This window comes from Schistocerca nitens, chromosome 7, assembly GCF_023898315.1.
Source record: "Schistocerca nitens isolate TAMUIC-IGC-003100 chromosome 7, iqSchNite1.1, whole genome shotgun sequence".
Classification (NCBI taxonomy): domain Eukaryota; kingdom Metazoa; phylum Arthropoda; class Insecta; order Orthoptera; family Acrididae; genus Schistocerca; species Schistocerca nitens.
The window spans coordinates 514,687,630-514,704,824 of NC_064620.1; the positions used below are offsets into that span (position 1 = coordinate 514,687,630).

At 38.3% G+C, this 17,195-nt stretch overlaps 1 protein-coding gene across 2 annotated transcripts in view; it reads left to right on the forward strand.

The window, feature by feature from the left end:
• The window catches only part of LOC126194989 (coiled-coil domain-containing protein 186-like), a 200,511-nt gene that overhangs the window by 126,079 nt on the left and 57,237 nt on the right, over positions 1–17,195 (forward strand). The gene's annotated exons all lie outside the window — the stretch shown is intronic.

The window sequence follows — 17,195 nt, forward strand, 5'->3', positions numbered from 1 at the left end:
GACATTGCTATGCATCAGGTGCTCTGTCTGTATTTATACGGGTACCCTTCCTTTTTCATGTGCTTCATCTGGTTTGAATCAATTGCTTATTTTGCTTTGATCTGATAAGTGCCGTTCTCTTTGTTATAGGTGTTTATGTCACTCTAAGCTGAAAATGCATTATTGTACTGTGTCATCCATTGTTTGTCACATTCTGATAATGAATGTTTACAACCTGTCGCCGCTCACGGCATGGTTTGCTTTTGTGTGCGCTACCGCTGCTTACAATAAAACAAAAAAAAAAGAAAAGAAGAATTGTCTCATTAGTAAAACAATGGCAAGAGACTGCTATTTGTTGTTACTAACATTGCTGCTTTCTTTGATAATGATCAACAAGAACCAAATAGTAGACTGTGTGTGATAGAAGATGTTCTGAACGAGAGTTTAGCGAACATTTTGCTCCATTTGAAAATCTTTCCAGACGCCACTTTAGTACATTACATTCTGAACAGAAATTAGTCATCTTAGATTTAAAAATCTAGTCAGTTGCCGTGCTTCATTTCTGATTGTATCACTATTCAGCATAAGAATAATATTAATATAAACATGACATGATATGTATATTCTTCCGCGTTTGCTGTTGTCTCACTCTAGTTTCGTAGTTTATTAGGCTGACAGGATTTAAAGGAGATGGCAGCAAACACAAAAGAATGTTTACATTCGTATTATTATTATTATTATTATTATTATTATTATTATTATGGGAAGAGAATACTGCATGTGATTCACGATTCATAAAAGTTCCTATTAGCAACCTTCTCTTGTCACAGGTAGGAAAAAATTCAGAACATAGAGTTGGCCGTATTGATATAAATGACAGAGAGTCTTGCCAGTCGGGTTTTTGTAGTAGATTTTTAGTGATGACTGAAAAATGCAGATTGTGTTGTTGTTGTCGTCTTCAGTCCGTAGACTGGTTTGATGCAGCTTTCCATGCTTTTCTATGCTGTGCAATGCAGAGTAACAACACTTATAAAATAAGAACGAAAATAACTTAGAAATTAAACGCTGAAATTTAAAACAAAAATTTGTTAGGTTTGTAATACATCTTATACAAAATGTTTAAAATATCAGTCGTGATTCTGAATCACTATCACTCGATTCTTTGTTGCTCATTTCTTTATACAGAGCATCGTCCTCCGTACCATTTAGTGCATTGGACATCAAACATTTTTTAAATGCTTGTTGCGCAGTCTGATTTGGAACACACTTCCATGCATCATAAATCCATTGGCACACTTGCGACGAACTTGCGCATTTTACATGTCCTGTTGGTGTCAGTTGTCTGTCGCTTTTTGAAAGCCAGTCTGTGTACATGCTTGTAAGCTTGTCCTTAAATGGTTTATTCAAACAGATGTCAAATGGTTGCAGAATTGATATCATCCCGCCTGGAATTACTGCCAAGTCCGTTTTGCTATCCTCTAATTTTCATTTTACTACAGGTGTTGTGTGGCCTGCTTATGCATCTAATACCAACAGACTGCGTAAACCAAGCATGGCACCTGGACAATGATTCCACACAAGCCTAATCCATTCCAGCACCATGTCCTCCGAAGACCACCCAGTTTTGTTTGCTCGTACTATTACAGTGTTTGGAAACACTTCGGATTTCAGTAAAGTCTTTCGCTTGAAAACTATGAATGGGGGTAATTTATGTCCATCTGCTGTGCAAGCAAGCATGACGGACATCCGCTGTTTTTCACCCCCTGATGTAAGAACACTTATGTCTTTCTTTCCTTTGGCGTCAACTGTATAATTTGATGGCATGTCAAAATATACAGGAGTTTGATTAGCATTTCCTATCTGACCAAGAAGGTATTGCTTTTCTGTGCACCGCCTAATTATGAAGTGCTAAAATTCCACAAGTTTTTCTTCATAATTTTTCGGCAGCTTCTGTGCAACTGAAGTTCGCCTCCGAAGTGAAAAACCCCAGCACTTCATAAACAGATCAATCTAGCTGCCACTAGCCTTAAAATTTTCGATTTTTTGCTCTCTAGCAATTTCACATGCCTTGATTTTTAAAATTTTGGCGTTCACAGTCAGGAATTTCTGACACTGTTCCTTAACAAATTCATTTAAAATTACTTCTCGTGTATGATATCGGCCACATTTTGGCCCACTAAATGCTTTCCTGCTACTTGAACATTCAAATAATTTTGTCTCCCCAGTCGCCATTGCCTGACGTTGCTCTCATCAATCCTGTGTCGCAGACCTGTCGCATGATTAGAACTTTGTTCCACGAAAGAAATAACTCTCCTCTTGAATTTGGCACTATAATGAAAGTGCTTCATTATGGTTCACTAACACCAACAAGCACTTCACAAAATTCGACGAAGCAATAGGTGCCGCTACGTGAAATCTTAATGAGCCCCAGCTTATCAACAGGTGCAACAATCCTAAAGCCTTGTGCATTGTTGGTATTTTTGTGTAAAGAAATTTATTTTTGTTGCTACGAATATTTGAAAGGCTGCTACATTTGAAGGTGAACAATATGAAATTTCTGTTTACTTCATTGGATAATGTATGAAAATGCTGTGGTGGAAACTCGGGGCAGAGCAAAAAAAAAAGCTCATCTTCTACCTTTTTTTAAATTTAGTTACTGACACAGAGGTCTTGGTGCCAGTATTTATCTTTGTGCCTGCAGAGCATGCCTGTGTAGCGCTACATATATTCGACGGCAGAAGTTAGTTGTGGCGTCACCTACCAACATTTTTCAGAACTTCTGCTTACTTTGCACTCGGTTCTAAGCCACGGGCGGATTTTTGGAGTACAGAAACCGGAAAAAAAAAGTGTGGCTTAGATTCGAGTAAATATGGTACATAAAACTAATATCACTGTTCCATTAGGGGACTTATGACCTAAGATGTTGAGTCCCATAGTGCTCAGAGCCATTTTGAACCACTGTTCCATTAATGGGGGAGTCTGGATGAAACACCAAAAAATAATTTAAAATCATCAGAAAAGCAACACAAAAAATAAAAAAGAAATAGGATGATGCACAAGTAGCTTCACGAAAAAAATTCTGTATAAATGAAAATATTTATAATATTTATGCAGGAAATCTTCTCACCAATTGGTAGCAGATATACAAAATTGTCTGATTTCAGTCAGAAACAGGTGAGATGAAAGGTTCACAGGAAAATGTGATTATTAAGACTTAAGGCTACAGGAAAAGTCACAGGAAGTTATCCAGGACTGTGAGTCAGTGCATACATACCAGGCAGGATGAGAAGGAAAAATAGATTGTTGGTGATGAAAAAGATTCAAAAGCGTAAGTGTTTAGAATTTGCAGACAGGGTAGTAGCAAGTTGGACAAGAGTTCTTGCCATTTCTCATTTTGTAGTGAAATACTATTTATGGCTATTTTGGCATACTCCCACTCATCTCTGACTAGCATTGTTCTCCTGTGTATGACTTTTGCTGTGAAAGTTTGTGTGTCCTTAAATTACCAGTCTCCCTTTTTCCAGCTCTTCCCCTCTTCTTTTGCCAGAAGTACCCAAGTTTCTCATGCTTGAAATTAAAGTCTTCATTTTTCATTTGTTGCTGTGTGATAGATGGCATTCTCTTTATAATGTTATCTTTTTGTTGATCACTTTCATAGATACTAGCGTAATTAAAGTTTCATGGATGAGCTATCGCATCAGATAATTGCTTCCTGTATATTACGGTACACGTACAATAATGTAGCTGCAATGTAAAATATTCATTTGATTTGTGTTTAGTTGTCTGCTTATGTGGAGTGCAGTATTATCAATGCAGTGCTTACACAGTGACTTGCATTCTTACTGTCATGGAAAAGAATAGCAAAATGAAGAAAAAAGATTCCTGGGCTCACTTTGTCCTGAGACTGGTTTGATGCAGCTCTCCATGCTATTCTATCCTGTGCAAGGTTCTTTATCTCCCAGTACCTACTGCAACCTACATCCTTCTGAATATGCTTGGTGTATTCATCTCTTGGTCCCCCTCTATGATTTTTACCCTCCACACTGCCCTCCAATACTAAATTAGTGATCCCTTGATGCCTCAGAACATGTCCTACCAACCGATCCCTTCTTCTAGTCAAGTTGTGCCACAAACTTCTCTTCTCTCCAATTCTATTCAATACCTCCTCATTAGTTATGTGATCTACCCATCTAATCTTCAGCATTCTTCTGTAGCACCACATTTCGAAAGCTTCTATTCTCTTCTTGTCGAAACTATTTATCGTCCATGTTTCACTTCCATACATGGCTACACTCCATACAAATACTTTCACAAACGACTTCCTGACACTTAAATCTATACTCGATGTTAACAAATTTCTCTTCTTTAGAAACGCATTCCTTGCCATTTCCAGTCTACATTTTATATCCTCTCTACTTCGACCATCATCAGTTATTTTGCTCCCCAAATAGCAAAACTCCTTTACTACTTTAAGTGTCTCATTTCCTAATCTAATACCCTAAGCGTCACCCGACTTAATTCGACTACATTCCATTATCCTCGTTTTGCTTTTGTTGATGTTAATCTTATATCCTCCTTTCAAGACACTATCCATTCCGTTCAACTGCTCTTCCAACTCCTTTGCTGTCTCTGACAGAATTACAATGTCATCGGCGAACCTCAAAGTTTTTATTTCTTCTCCATGAATTTTAATACCTACTCCGAATTTTTCTTTTGTTTCCTTCAGTGCTTGCTCAATATACAGATTAAATAACATCGGGGAGAGGCTACAACCCTGTCTCACTCCCTTCCCAACCATTGCTTCCCTTTCATGCCCCTCAACTCTTATAACTGCCATTTGGTTTCTATACAAATTGTACATAGCCTTTCGCTCCCTATATTTTACCCCTGCCACCTTCAGAATTTGAAAGAGAGTATTCCAGTCAACATTGTCAAAAGCTTCCTCTAAGTCTACAAATGCTAGAAACATAGGTTTGCCTTTCCTTAATCTAGCTTCTAAGATACGTCGTAGGGTCAGTATTGCCTCACGTGTTCCAATATTTCTACGGAATCCAAACTGATCTTCCCCAAGGTCGGCTTCTACTAGTTTTTCCATTTGTCTGTAAAGAATTCGCGTTAATATTTTGCAGCTGTGACTTATTAAACTGATAGTTCGGTAATTTTCACATCTGTCAACATGTGCTTTCTTTGGGATTGGAGTTATTATTTTCTTCTTGAAGTCTGAGGGTATTTCGCCTGTCTCATACATCTTGCTCACCAGATGGTAGAGTTTTGTCAGGACTGGCTCTCCCAAGGCCGTCAGTAGTTCTAATGGAATGTTGTCTACTCCCGGGGCCTTGTTTCGATTCAGGTCTTTCATTGCTCTGTCAAACTCTTCACGCAGTATCATATCTCCCATTTCATCTTCATCTACATCCTCTTCCATTTCCATAATATTGTCCTCAAGTACATCGCCCTTGTATCGACCCTCTATATAGTCCTTCCATCTTTCTGCTTTTCCTTCTTTGCTTAGAACTGGGTTTCCATATGAGCTCTTGATATTCATACAAGTGGTTCTCCCTTCTCCAAAGGTCTCTTTAATTTTCCTGTAGGCAGTATCTATCTCACCCCTAGTGAGATAAGCCTCTACATCCTTACATTTGTTCTCTTGCCATCCCTGCTTAGCCATTTTGCACTTCCTGTCGATCTCATTTTTGAGATGTTGGTATTCCTTTTTGCCTGCTTCATGTACTGCATTTTTATATTTTCTCCTTTCATCAATTAAATTCAATATTTCTTCTGTTACTCAAGGATTTCTACTAGCCCTCGTCTTTTTACCTACTTGATCCTCTGCTGCCTTCACTACTTCATCCCTCAAAGCTACCCATTCTTCTTCTACTGTATTTCTTCCCCCCATTCCTGCCATTTGTTCCCTTACGCTCTCCCTGAAACTCTGTACAACCTCTGGTTTAGTCAGTTTATCCAGGTCCCATCTCCTTAAATTCCCACCTTTTTGCAGTTTCTTCAGTTTTAATCTACAGTTCATAACCAATAGATTGTGGTCAGAGTCCACATCTGCCCCTGGAAATGTCTTACAATTTAAAACCTGGTTCCTAAATCTATGTCTTACCATTATATAATCTATCAGAAATCTGTCAGTATCTCCAGGCTAATCATTATATAACTGTAGTTTTTGAAAGATGGGTAGGGAGTGTGCTTGTTGTGTTCAGATGTGGGACAAATTTGCCACTGTCCATAAACCACTAAAACGTGTGTTAGCTAAGACCAGAGACAAATAGCTTCAGAATTCTGCCTGTAGCGGTGGCTGTTTTCGAACAGGGTGGGTATACTGGTTGTTTGTAGCTTCAAAATTACGTGGACAGTGGAGCCCCCAGAAAAATGGCAAACAGATTGATTGTGTATTCATTATTTGTGCATGGGGGTCTCAGCCAAGGTAAGGAGGAGACTCATCTGGAGGCTGTGGAGGAGAGTGGACACAGCTGACTGCAAATCTTGTCTTAAGCAGGTATGAATGTTACCTGCTACCTTACTTCAGTACAGTGGCGTAGCATGGTTGGAATGGTTGGGGAGACTCTGCAGTTATTATAGGGAGACAAAATAGTACAATAAACAATAATTTAAACAAATGAAACAAAATGCATCAAATAAAACAACAACAACAAGAACAACAACAACTACTACTACTACTACTACCACTACCACTACCACTGCCACTAATAATAATAATAATAATAATAATAATAATAATAACTAACTTGTTCAAGAAATGATGACAAATTTTTAGAACTCGAGCAGCAAGAGAAGAAGCACTTATATTTTCTTGTACACAAGTGCAAGGCGCCTGTCTTTTTTTTCCACGAATATGTCTATAACTCAGTCTACAAAGATCTGATCACTGGATAGCTATCCAAGTAGTGTCTTTTCTATTGCTAACGTGCTCAAACATGACAGCCGGATGTTGGTCATTGAATTCCTTAAATAATTCTTAACTCGTTTAAGAGTACTCATGCTTCATTCACTGCTTGCTGTAGCTGCAGGTAGGGTCAAAACCAAATGCAGGAACTTCATTGTTTCTTCATAACCTGGGTCTAAATCATTGTTGACAATGTGCTTCAAGAGGATTCTTGGAGATAAGTGTTTTTTCTCATCAGCGTATATGTTACACAGTTCATTTTCAAGTTATTCTTGTTTGAAAAAAGGGTACTGTTCTAATAATTGAAGCAGTTTCAACTTTGGGAATTCTTTTTGATAGTTTGGGAAACACTTTTCCTTCAAAAGTTTAACAAACTGAATTTGGAGAAAGTCTTGAAACCTTCTTTCCGTCTGAACAATTTGCAAATCCAGTATCTCGTAAGTTAGTGCCCTGAGAGATGTCTTTTGACTGTCACAGAATGATAAGTTGTCATTCAAACACAAGCTGCATTTAATGCATTCATCAACGAATGTTTCCGTTCTTAATTGTCGCAAGTTTCTCAAAGTTCTTATTTCGTTGTGGCAAGCAGTTATACTGGCAGATTTTGACTGAAGAACATTAAAGAGATGATCAACATAAACAAAGCACCCTCGGTAGAAGCAAAGCAAGTAGACAAACGTAGGATCATCCATCCGTCGTTTCATTCCCACAGCACAACTCAAAGATTCTGGGTCCCACTGAGAGTCTGTATCATCAAATATGTAATTAAAAACACAATATAGCCCTGAGAAATGACTAGATGTTGAAACTGCCCTGAAACGAAAGTTCCAGCGAGTGTTGCTTGCATGTGGCAGTTTAAATCCTGTCTCAGTTAGCAATACAGTTCGTTTTGATGATTTGCTTAAAAACGAATGGAATGCACTAAGATCACTTACAAACATGCATACTAGTCGTATGATTTTAGAGGCATGTAACAGTACCAAATTCAATTGGTACGCGTAACAATGAATAAAGTGCGTATGGGGACAGAACTGCTTCACCAATTGTTGTAGTTCTCTTTCTCTGTTCGCCATTACTGAAGCGCCATCATGTGTTTGACTAACCACTTTTCCTTCCACATTCCATTCTTTCAATACTGCATGAATAATGTTTGACAAACCTTCAGCAGTTTTATCACCAGAAACATCGTAAAATCCAACGAATCTTTCCTCAATTTTGTCTGCAATACAGTACCTGAATATTATACTCATTTGACTCTTGAATGACACGTCTAATGTTTCATCAGCCTGAATCGAAATGAAATTGCAGTTCTGAATTTCAGATTTCATTTTCTCATTAACTGTCATAGTTATCATTTCTATTACATCATTCTGTATATCTGGAGATGTTCCTTTAAAGGTTGAAGATGATGACAGATGGTCTCGGATTAACTGCTCTCCTTGAGCTAGTAAATCCAACAATTCCAGATAGTTACCTTTATTGCCATCTTCTCGATGGCCGCGAAAGGTTAGTTCTTGTTTACACAGAAATACAATTGTCTGAATAAGACAAGCCAATACTGTCCTGCTGGATGCAACTTGTTTGTTGCATTTTATTGCTGTCAGACGAGCGGATTCAGAAATGGCATGCTCAGTTCTGCTTTTGCCCAATAACTGAAACGATTCTTTGTTCTGCAGGTGACGTTTTGATGTCTGATGTTTTTGTGCTTTCCTGTCAAAGTTCTTTATTGTACAAATGCCCTCATTGCATCATTCCTTTTCACCGCCAAACAGAAGACATATATAACAATATAATATGTTATTAACTGCATTCGCAGTCAGCCAAGCATACTTTTCATACCAGGCTGTCTGAAAAGTGCGTTTTTGTTTGGCTTCACTTAAAACTACACTGAGTATAGGAGTTGGTCGTTTGTCCTTCAATAGCACTTTTTTCGTACGTTAATGTAGAAAAATGAGTTTTTAATAAAAATTCTATAAGGTGTTCAGTTGCTGCCTCACTCATGTTGGTGACACAATGAAAATATGCAGTAAAATCACACTAGAACGACTATGAACACAAACCGCGCAACTGTTCACTTCCGTGTTAAAAGCCAGCATAGAAGCGGCAGAGACTAGTCTCGATACCTGCTTGCAAGTGCAGCGCACTGGCCCTCGTGGAGGGGCGCAGGCGCACACAGCCAGGTAAGGGAAGGGAGGCAGAGACTGAGAGCAGTCGAGTCTCAAGCAGGCAGATGCACCAATACTCAGGGTGCGGCGGCACAGGCTACAAAACTGATGTCTTCGCACATTTAGTGCTCTTAGTAGAAAGTTGTTTATATTTTTGTTATGAATTACTATTGCATCTTCTTTAAACACGAATACAGGGGAGACCAAGTCTCAAAGTCTCCCCTCACGCTACGCCCCTGCTTCAGTAGCCATTCTTGGTTCATTCAGGCTACTGGCTGAATTTGGTTAAGAGAGATTCATGCATGGGACATAACCAAAACTCAAAATTTTCGGTATTCTTTATAGAAGCTATATCTGTTACATGGTTTGGAAAATTGGAGCACACGCACGCACACACACACACACACACACACACACACACACACACACACACACACACATTAATCATGTGCACACTACACATGAGATGTGGCTACTTGGGTGGTACATGTGCGTGCAAATGTCGGGATTTTGTTTATAGAAATATTTTTGCATGCCCAATCATCAGTTATGTGGTATATTCAGATAGGTTGTAGGTCAGCCAGATTGACAGCAGAGGGAAACGCCAAACTTACGAGAGCAGAGAGAGTAAGTCTAGTATGCGGTATTAGTTAACTGTAGAAGTGCTATATAATGGTAGTAATGGTAGTTATGCCCATGAAGTACTAAGAATAGAAATGTGGCTGAAACTAGATATGAATGCCAGCACAATTCAAAATCTGGGTAGAATATACATCATCAGCTCAAAAGTGTGTGGATACTTATTAACTTATTAGTGAGCATTATATGTGGTCTGCCTACCCTTCACCTTTATGACATCTTGAAGACTGTTGGGGACACTTTCAATGTGGTGTCTGTGGAGGACTGGCAGCCCATTCTTCCTAAAGAGCTGAAACCAAAAATAGCAGTGATGGTGTTGGACACAGGGGTCTGGAGTTAGATCAACATTCTAACTCATCCCAGAGGTGTTCCATTGGGTTCAGCTTGGGACTCTTGGACAGGCCAATCCAGTGCAGGAATATTGTTGCCCACATACAATTATCTCAAAGGTGCAGCTTTGTGACAGGGTGTGCTGTCATTGTCTCCAAACTGTTCCCCTATTGTGCACAGTACACAGTGATGTAAAATGTGTTCATATCCTTCTTTATTCATTGTTCCTAAGTGCATTGAAGGTATGACACCCTAACCACGAAAACCACCTCTGTACCGAAACACCACATCCTCCGTTCTTCACTGTTGCCATTGCACATGATGGCAGATAAGATTCTCCAGGCTTTCACCAAATCCAAAATCCTTCCTTTGGACTGTCACAGGGTAGTGTGGTTCATCACTCCAAATCACTCCTTTGTGGTCATCCACTATCCAAGGCCGTTGCTCCTCAGACTGTCTCAAGCCTCACTTAGAATTGGCTAAAGAAATGTGTAGATTATATATATTTGGTATGAGAAGCACAAAAAATATCAATAAGCAGAGTATTACATAACAACAATGACTAGCACAAGCAGATGAATGTTAAGCACATAGATATTACATAAGATAATTGTGAAGAGCTGCTTGACCATTGTACCCCGTTCTTCTTAACTTGCTACATGCAATTACTTTGCTAGCTGGACTGTTGGTAGCAGTTCAGAATTCATCAGTGATTTGTTCTGCTGAGTTCTTGTGATTTATTATTATTATTATTATTATTATTATTATTATTATTTACAGCCAATGTCCACAATGGTTGGTGGTCCCCATCTGTCAGTAAATGAGGTCTACCTGGTCTTGGTTTAGCTTTGGTTCTTCCTTCGCAGGTCCACATTACATCTTCTCCCCACCCCCATGTTTAACCCAGTGTGTAACTGTCCACATGACGCAACAGCAGTACAGTAAAAAGTAGCTGAATAAAAGTTTTGTGAGCAATTTTTTTTTTTGCATGAATTACACTTCATTAAGATTCTTCCAATAAATATGAGTGTTGATATCTGGTTTATCCACAGTTAGAATTCCGTGAGTGTAGCACTTCCAGTAAGTCAAGATACTCTATCCTTAACAGATGTTTCCAGTGGATGACCATGGATAACATTGTTCATTCCTTCATTCGTTCACATTTTGAATTCTACGAATCTGATAATGTAGGAGTATGTTCAAGGATTTGTAAGGAGTCAGTGTGTACATTAACAGGTAGCTGTAGCCCATGTACCTTACTTCAGTGAAGTATACTAATAATAAATTGTTGCTAGTGCTAATCTACTCTAATAATTATAGAAATTAGTTCTTGATTGCTTCATACGCTGAGGTGACAAAAGTCATGAGATAGCATGTGCATATTGCATATCTACAGAAGGCGGTAGTATCATGTACACAAGGCATGAAAGAGCAATGCATTGGTGGAGCTGTCATTTGTACTCAGGTGATTCATGTGAAAAACTTTCTGGTGGATTATGACGGGAATTAACAGACTTTGAACACGGAATGGTAGATGGAGCTAGATGCATGAGACATTCCATTTTGGAAATCATTTGAGATTCCAATATTCCAAGGTGCACAATGTCAAGAGTGTGCTGAGAACACCAAATTTTAGGCATTACTTCTCACCAAGGACAATGCAGTGGCCATCAGCCTTGAGTCTTGACTTAACAAACAAGGAAGCGGTGTTTGCATAGAGTTTTGGTTCTAACAGACAAGCATCACTGCATTAAATAACCTCAAAAATCAATGTGGAATATATAATGAACACGTACTTTAGGACAGTGCAGCGAAATTTGTCATTAATGGGCTATGGCAACAGATGAACAAAGTGAGTGCCTTTGCTAGCAGCATGACATTGCCCATGACCATATCGTTTTGCAACCAAGATGACTGGAAAACAGTGGCCTGGTTAGATGAGTCCGAATTTCAGCTGGTAAGAGCTGATGGTGGCATTCAAGTGCAACACCGACCCCACAAAACCATCGACGCAAATTGTCAACAAGGCACTGTGCAAGCTGTTGGCGGCTCCAAATAGTGTGGGTTATGTTTACCTGGAATGGTCTGGGTCCCCTCGTCCAACTGAGCCGATCATTGGCTGGAAATGTTTATGTTTGGCTACATGGACTCTGTTTGCAGCCATTCATGGACTTCTTGTTTCCAAACAACAAATTTTTATGGATGACAGTGCACCATGCCACTGGGTCACAATTGTTCGCTATTGGTTTGAAGAACACTTTGCACAATTCGAGTGAATGATTCGGCTACCCAGATCACTGGACATGAATCCCATCAAACATTTATGGGACATAATCAAGAGGTCAGTTTGTGCACAAAATGCTGCGCCGGCAAATGTTTCGCAATTATGGATGGCTATAGAGGCATCATGACTCTATATTTCTGCAGGGGACTTATTAATTCAGTGCCAAGTCACGTTGCTGCACTTCACCGGACAAAAGAAAATCGGACATGATATTAGGAGGTACCCCGTGACTTTTGTCACCTTATCGTATTTGTATAGGAGTGTTAAGGATTGGTTGATACAGTACATTTTGAGGCATCAAAGACTGCTCACTTTGATAATGGAGAGAACAATGTGTTTGGGGGAGGGCTATAAATTGTAAAGGAAGAGCAAGGCTTGAATTCAGTAAGCAGGTTTAAATAGATATAGGTTGCAGTAGTTTTGCAGAGATGAAGAGGCTTGTACAGGATAGACTAGCATGGAGAGCTGCATCAAACTAGTCTTTAGATTTAGGATCACATTGAGAGCAAGGATATTGGGAGAAAAGTAGCTACTTTGAAGCAAGGTGCTGCTGCTGCTGCTACAGCTACGCTATTCAAATTCTGTTGTTCTTGCTACATCATATTAAGAGTATATGTAGTGTTATTGATCTCAGTGACCACAGCAGCTGTATATGTATTGAAAAAGTTAAAAAATACCTGTTTAATATGAAATTAGGATCAACTAGAATTTACATCTCTTAAGTCCAAATATTATATTAGTTATGGGCAGACTGGTTGATAAAATATGCTATTGCTTTGATTTGAAATATCTGGGCATTTCCAGTTTTATGCTTGAAGCCAACCAGTGATCTGTAACAGACTCTTGAACCACAATTTACATCTCCTTTCTGAATCCGTGACAAGAAGGCAAAGTCTATATGCAAATTATTTTTACCCACAGCATTTTTGCTGTGCATTCGCCAAGGGGTAAATTCCTTCTAATTATTAACAGAAATATTATTAGGGAGAATATGCATTGATAAGGAAGTGTAAGAATCCCAAGCTCAATGTAGAGCATTCTGCAATATGTTCAGTTAACTTCAAATAATACGCTTTGTTCACACCCACATTGTGCCAGAAGATTATGCCATAGGGCAAAATATGTTAGGAATCCTGTCTTTAGGTCAACATTATTCTTAGTGGGCACTTGCATTGTCCTAGAAGATTATGCCATAAGGCAAAGTATGATAGGAAACCTGTCTTTAAGTCAACACTGAAAGTGACTTCTTAGTACAAAGCAGGAAGAACTGAGCTCTTTGATTGATTTATCCACGTATTGGTGTCATCTCCATTTAATGTCCACCTGGAACCCAGAAACTTCACAAATGGAGCCTCATCCAGTGTGTGTCCATTGTTGTCTAATTCTGTTACCTGTTAGTCATATTTATTTGTTTGCAATTGCATTATATGAGTATCTGTAAGATTAAGGTTTAATATGTTTGCTGTGGCCAATTGTTTCACTATTTTCCTGACTCTGTCTGGTATGCATGTGTTCTGGTACTTTATCAGTATACTGGTCAACAGCAGATATCTATTTTTGAAGATTCATCTAATATCCATAGTAAATCATCTGTGTAGTTCAAGAACAGAACTGGACAAGCATCAAACCTTGGGTGGTCTGGTATTTAATGTTTCAGCACTCCAAATTTAATTTTACTCAGATTATAGCATTTGTTAATTTGACACTACATTTTCCGTTGTTAAGAAATGGCTCCCATCTGTGCAAAGAGAATGCATTTAATACCAAGACATTTTAGTTTCAAGAGATTAATCTATGATTTACACAGCTGAAGGTGCTGGCAAGACCACACACTGGAAATGCCAGCTGGGTAAAATTTCTCATTTAGTTCAAACAGGACATTGTGATCACATGCTTATCTCCACTTTTATAAATACAGGAAAAACCCCTTTTTACACTTTTCAGTGGACTGACTCAAAAAAAGTGTAAAATGCAGGAAAGTATAAAATACAGGAAAGCATAAGAAACACAACAAGGAAAATTTAATAAATTACTATTACAGCCATTCTCTTCATATTGAAATTAAAATCATTTAAATTTTGCCTTTAAAAAAAATCTGAAACACTTTTTTTAAAAAAATGAAAGTAGTTCAAAAGAAAAACTCCTTTTGCATGCTGTGGCAACGGTTAATTCTAGGAAACCAGCGCCTTCAATTCTAGGTTTAGTGATCTTGGATTAAATGGCCTGGAGTGAAGCAGTGAGTTTTATATTCTCTGTTGTTACAAATTCTTGGCTGCTATCCTACAAAGAGGTCGTGATGTCTAAGAGTGTTGTTAAGCTGTTTTTGGTTGAATTTTCTGAATATCTCATGATTTTCTGTGGCGCTGTTAGGCTGGGACATAGGAGCACAATCTGAATTGGCAGAAAATATCTGGTTGTAGCGACTGACTGATCTGTAGCATAGCCAAGGGCCTATGTTAGGTTGGAATACAAGAGCCTGGCAGTGAGTTGGCAAAGCCGATGAATGTGAAACTAAAATATCTGGGTTAGTGACAGACTGATCTGTAGCATATCCAGAGATGTAGGTTATATTGGATTGCAACAGTTTGATTGTGAGTTGGCAAAGGCAATGAATGTGAAAACAAAAAAGTCTGGTTTGGTGGCAGACTGGTCTGTAGCGTAGCCAGAGCTCTAGTTTAGGTTAGGATGCAACAGTTTAGTTGTCAGTTGGTGAAGCAAAATTCGGGAAAAGGAAATGCAACAAAGGCTGTGAAATCGTACAAAATAGGGTATTCGGTGCAGTTCAGTGAAGGTTGAAAAATGCTTGCTTGAGCCAGTTCAATTTCGGACCAAGGAAGTGTTGTTCAGAGTAACAAAGGAAAAGATCCTCCCTGGGATGACGATTGTTGCTGACTGCTTCATACAGCACTCAAGGTACTGGAGGTTTTCTGCACCGTAAAGTGAATCATAGTCTGGACTTATGAAAGATCATTCTGTCCTCACACAGAACATGGACAGATTGTGGTGGGACATCAGAGGTGCCATCCCATGATATGGCAGTAAGACCAAAGATTTTGTGGAGTAACGAGCTGAGTGTATGTTACGTCGAGCACATCGCCAGAAAGAAATATAACATCGCCTTTTTTTTGATGCGGCTAAACTTAATCCGCCCTGCAGAATTGTAATGCAGTAATTTTTTCAAAAATGTTGCAAGCATGACTAGCGACCGCTTTTCTGTGCCTTTCGGGGGAAACCAGCGCCTTCAATTTCCTCAGCGATCTGGTATATTGCAGCATCTCTTTGCTTGATACTGTACATTTTGTACATTACGTTGGACTGTCTATTTTATTCATGTTTCATTCTTAAAATTCATCATTTGTGTGTTTGCACTGTGAAAAATGTGATGATATGATTGACTGGTTACATAACGTGCTCTCATTTTGTGGTCTGATTGGCCGAGGAGATCACGTGTCCTGTGACCAGATTGTGTAACAAAAGCACATCGTACAGCGCAATATGGATTTCACAGTTTCCGAAGCTATCGTGCCATATTTGGTGGATTTAGAATTTATGCTTGCTTTATCCCCAAATATGTAGTTTCAGTACTACAGCTCATTAAAGATCTATCCAGGAAATATTCTTTCCTTGTCAGTTTGTTGTGCTACAGTGCTTGAAACTGCAATACCTGTATATAAAAATTTTACCCAACAAACAATGGGTACATTAGTAGTATAGTCACGAAGTTAAACCAAAAATTAAACAATAAATACAGTCAAGAAACATGAGTATATTCAGCCAAAAATAACAGCATAACAAAACACCATACAAACAAGCACAGCCAGCAACAGAACAACAACAACACAAAGAATAAATGAAAACAAGAAAGAAGATTCAAGATATTACACAATGACCTACAAGTACAAACTCTCACATGGAATAACAAACATTTTCAAAAGATAAATATAGCATTCAAAACAGATAGTTCAATCCAAAAGTACATTCCAAAAATAACAAAAGACACAGACATCTGCCAAAATCAGGAATATACAACACATGTGATAGACGATATGTAGGGCATACCAGCAGCCTTTCAACAAGCAGTACAAAGAACATATCATAGCATGGAAATATAGAACAAGCCATTCAACTTTTCTAGAAGATGTAAGAGAAAATAATCACCAACCTACTACAAGAAAGACAGACATGAAAATAAATAGAATAAATAATGAAAGACACCTCCTAACCGTATAAGAAAATTACCATAGAGGGAAACAGTCCATGTGGGAAAAAATATATCTAAAAACAAAGATGATGTGACTTACCAAACGAAAGCGCTGGCACGTCTATCGACGTGCCAGCGCTTTTGTTTGGTAAATCACATCATCTTTGTTTTTAGATATAAGAAAATTACCACATATCCAAACAAAGGTTGAATAGAAGACACTACTAAATGCCAAAGTGAATATGGATGACTACTGATTGTTTACATTGATTGATCATATAATATACAGTAATCCCAATAACACAGAGAAAATTACAGTTAAATTACTACATATTGAGAACAGTGACGAAAAGCAAAAATGCAAACTTTCAACCAGTGTGTCACTTGAGAGAAAGCTGTGTGGGTAAAGAATAATGAATTAGACACTGATCTGTATGTTTCCATTTATTATAAAAACCTCAACGAACTATTTTAAATCTATAGCCTATAAGTGCAAATGACAACTTTATGTTCAAACAAAAAAAATTGTAATATTTCAGAACAACCACTGAAGATGCCTTGTAAATAAGGTAAAATGCTTCTGGGTGCACCAGATAAATAAAAAAAAAACTTAATGTACAGAATGCAAATGCATTTTTCTTTTGAACTACTGTAATTTATATACAGGTGCTGCAAAAATGGCCA